This window comes from Penaeus japonicus, unplaced genomic scaffold (genome assembly GCF_977035675.1).
Source record: "Penaeus japonicus unplaced genomic scaffold, GWHDUDI00000001_assembly GWHDUDI00000028, whole genome shotgun sequence".
Lineage (NCBI taxonomy): Eukaryota > Metazoa > Arthropoda > Malacostraca > Decapoda > Penaeidae > Penaeus > Penaeus japonicus.
Window position 1 is genome coordinate 26900726 of NW_028234430.1, and position 4371 is coordinate 26905096.

A 4371-nucleotide genomic window follows, 5' to 3' on the forward strand; every position below is an offset into this window, starting at 1 on the left:
GAGTAAGTGAGAGCGAGGGGGAGAGACATACTGAGAGAGAGGGGGGGGGGAGACATACAGAGAGAGTAAGTGAGAGCGAGGGGGAGAGACATACAGAGAGTGTAAGTGAGAGAAAGAGGGGGAGAGACATACAGAGAGTGTAAGTGAGAGAAAGAGGGGGAGAGACATACAGAGAGTGTAAGTGAGAGAGAGAGGGGGGGCATACAGAGAGAGTAAGTGAGAGAGAGAGGGGGGAGACATACAGAGAGTGTAAGTGAGAGAGAGAGGGGGGGAGACATACAGAGAGAGTGAGAGAGGGGGGGGGAGGGAGACATACAGAGAGTGTAAGTGAAGAGAGAGGGGGGGGCGTGTAGAAGATCGAGGTGCGAGGTGTTGCTCCTATACTCTTTCCCGCAGTGTATGAATTTTCAGATATGTGTGAATCACGTGTATGACATATGGCATTGGAAAGTAGAGAAGGAAGTGTTGCATGTAGGCACAGGTCTTGCGAATGGAAAGGCAAAACAACACTAGTATGTCTAGTGTGAAAGTAAGAGTGTATGTGTATATGTGTGCTAAGATATATAATTATAATAAAACGAATGATAGAAGAGTACATTACATAGAATACAATAATATATATGTATATATATATGAATAACAGCGAAAGTATACATATGTGAACAATATTCAATGAACATAATAACAGTGACACCAAAATGAAATATGAATACAATTAGTAAGATTATAGGTGGGGAGGCAGAAAGAAAGAGAGGAGAGGCATACAGAGAGGGGGGAGGAGATAGATAAAGAGAGCGAGAGAGAGGAGAGACATACAGAGAGAGTGAGAGAGAGAGGGGGAGGAGATAGAGAGAGAAAGAAAACGAGAGAGAGGAGACATACAGAGAGAGTGAGAGAGAGGGGGGGGGCAGATAGAGAGAGAAAGAGAGCGAGAGAGAAGAGAGACATACAGAGAGAGTGAGAGAGAGAGATGGGGGAGGAGATAGAGAGAGAGAGAGGAGAGACATACAGAGAGAGTGAGAGAGAGGGGGGAGGAGATAGAGAGAGAGAGAAAGCGAGAGAGAAGAGAGACATACAGAGAGAGTGAGAGAGAGAGATGGGGGAGGAGATAGAGAGAGAGAGAGGAGAGACATACAGAGAGAGAGAGAGAGAGGGGGGAGGAGATAGAGAGAGAGAGAGGAGAGAGAGAGAGAGAGAGGAGAGACATACAGAGAGAGTGAGAGAGAGAGGGGGGAGGAGATAGAGAGAGAGAGAGGAGAGAGAGAGAGATAGAGAGAGAGAGAGGAGAGACATACAGAGAGAGAGAGAGAGAGAGGGGGGAGGAGAGAGATAGAGAGAGAGAGAGGAGAGACATACAGAGAGAGTGAGAGAGAGAGGGGGGAGGAGATAGAGAGAGAGAGAGAGAAAACGAGAGAGAAGAGAGACATACAGAGAGAGTGAGAGAGAGATGGGGGCGGAGATAGAGAGAGAGAGAGAGGAGAGACATACAGAGAGAGTGAAAGAGAGGGGGGAGGGGAGGAGATAGAGAGAGAGAGAGAAGAGAGACATACAGAGAGAGTGAGAGAGAGATGGGGGAGGAGATAGAGAGAGAGAGAAAGGAGAGACATACAGAGAGAGTGAGAGAGAGGGGGGAGGAGATAGAGAGAGAGAGAACGCGAGAGAGGAGAGAGACATACAGAGAGTGAGAGAGAGGGGGAGGAGATAGAAAGAGAGAGGAAGCGAAAGAGAGGAGAGACATACAGAGAGAGTGAGAGAGAGATGGGGGAGGAGATAGAGAGAGAGAGAGGAGAGACATATAAAGAGAGTGAGAGAGAGGGGGGAGGAGATAGAGAGAGAGAGAAAGCGAGAGAGAGACATACAGAGAGAGTGAGAGAGAGAGGGGGTGAGGGGGGCAGAGAGAGAGAGTGAGAGAGAGAGGGGGTGAGGGGGGCAGAGAGAGAGAGAAGAGGCGGTGAAAATAGAAAGGCATATGGTAAGGGAGGTGAGTATCCTTTTCAACCGGCCTCTGAATGGAGTATACAGCCTTAACTTTGTGCCCTTGTAATGCTGCCACTAAATACACATCTTGAAGCAGCTCGTCGAAAAAATGTTGATCAGAAAACCTATCAGTAATCTAAAGCCAATGAATAAAGGCCCTTTTGCACAACTGCCAAGAAATCTAAATTCAAACCCTAAACTATCCTTTACAGTAAGGATTAGGATAAATAATTATAATAATAATAATGATAATAATGATAATAATAATGATAATAATAACAATGATGTTGATAGTGATAATGAAAATAATAATGATGATGATATGATAATGATTATAACAATAAAGAATAGTCTGTTTACTTTAGTAAATCATTACTTTGCAATATTGTGTATTACGGCCTTTTTTTCTTTTCTTTTTTAAAGAAAAGTTTAACACTTATATAATTGCTTTAAAGCTTCGTAGACTGACTAAAATCTTGAATGAGATCACTTCATAGATGGGCCAGAAATGATCAGAAATTCCCGATTTACACAAATGCTGTGACTCCCCCTGTACACACCTGTCGCCCTTTAGCCTCTGATCTTGCGCGCTGTCGAACAGGAATCCAGTCTCATAACACGAGACTTGTTGAATATCAATCAGCTTCCCTCGGCGGGGCTGCGAAGGTTGTATTGTTGGTGCGTTGCCGATCCGGGAGTTTAGCTGACACGACCGTGGCTTTCCTCGCGCTTCAAGGAAGCAGGTGTCTGATGTGCAGAGGATTCTGGCGAATGCAGTGTAATGTTTACATTGGAAGAGAGAGAAGAGGAGATAGAGAGAGAAAAGGAATACATATTTCGAGCATCAGTGTGTAGGTGTGTGTGTGTAATTACTGTTAGGATAAACATTTTCAATATCCATTAGTATTATCATCACAAATGTATCTATTTTTTTTTTTTTTTTATAGAATTACAAATACACTTGTAGGTCTACTGAAGATAAAGAAGTTTATTCTGTGATAACTAGAAAATAACGAATCACACACTAAATACAAAGCAGTAGAAAGTCAAAGCAGAACCATATGATCATGAAAACAAGAATGAATCAAATCAAATCAGAGCTATGAATGCGCAAGCAATGAAGTCATTGGATAGTGTTATGATCGCATGTGCTCTCGTGAACACCACAGACCAGATGATTATGCCTGTTTCCTGCTCTTCCTTCTCTGCTATGACCTTTCTTCCTTTTACACTTCGTATTGTTAACTTCATTCCAAGACTTTGCTAATCGCGAAAGAGGATCAGTTTTTTTATCGAATAAGGAATCAGGTGTCAAAATTCATAATTGAACGCATTCTACAGGCAACATAACCAGGACGAGAGCGGTTAAGCCCTCTTACCGGGCTGGAACGAAGAAAGGAATTCGATTTAGGTCCGATTTCGATTTTATCTTCTTTATTTTCAAATTTCCTTGTTGGGCAGCCAATGACAAATTCGAAATAGGTAACACAACACAAACTGAATATTAGGTTGTATAGATGGAGATATAAAAATAGGACGATGGAAAAAGAGAGAAAACTTCTTAATCATACTCAAAGAGTGATATGATGATAACGGATTGATTTCCTGACATTGAGCCTCATATCCCACACATGAATTCAAGGGACAGTTTGGCTATTTCTGTTAGAAAAACAACTGCAACTTTTTCGAGAAGATATAGGAGCATACACGTGGTATCAATAGCTGAAGTCTTCAAGTCTGGCCTTCTATTCATATATCCAGAGAGAGAGAGAGAGAGAGAGAGAGAGAGAGAGAGAGAGAAAGAATTGAAATATTGAGAAGGTGGTATACCGATAGATAGACAAGCATTTAAGGTTAGAAAGGTTAAACGATAACATACATGCGGAAGCAGATTTGACTCCCATTACTATGTCTGTTCTTACAGTATTTTCGGAAAGACAGGTTAAGAACTTTAGCTGAAGTTAAACACAAACAGAGGTGGAGAAAAAGGGCGGGGGAGAAATTAGCGGATTAAAAACAGGGGGAGAGAGAGGGAGGGAAAGAAAAAGGGAGTATGAGAAAGTAATGAGGTTTGATATTGCTTAAACATTCCTGTGTGCTTTTCCCTCTCGGTGTTTCCCGGCTGCACAAATTCGTATAAGCTGAGAAGACAAGGGGTTGGATGATACGTTACAGAAAAGTCTGTCTACTTATGCTCTCTCTCTCTCTTTTTGTCTTGGTTTTAAAACCGTATTGGTATAAGCGTATGTTATCTAAGATAAAACTTCATTTGAACAAATAACACAACTTTCTTTGTAGCTGTGAAATCAATTTGATTAAGCCTCGGTGTAATCCACATACAAAGTTATTTCATGCACATTCTTTTAGGCTTTTTTTGCACAAGGAGAGCATGAT

The 4371-nt window shown here is 42.1% G+C and overlaps 1 pseudogene across 1 annotated transcript in view; it reads right to left on the reverse strand.

The window, feature by feature from the left end:
- Positions 1–1335: 1335 nt before the first annotated feature.
- LOC122244674 (isovaleryl-CoA dehydrogenase, mitochondrial-like) overlaps positions 1336–4371 on the reverse strand; it is a 17241-nt pseudogene continuing 14205 nt past the window's right edge. The window contains exon 5 of the transcript XR_015192467.1: positions 1336–2741. The product of XR_015192467.1 is annotated as an isovaleryl-CoA dehydrogenase, mitochondrial-like (transcript). The remainder of the gene's footprint in view (positions 2742–4371) is intronic.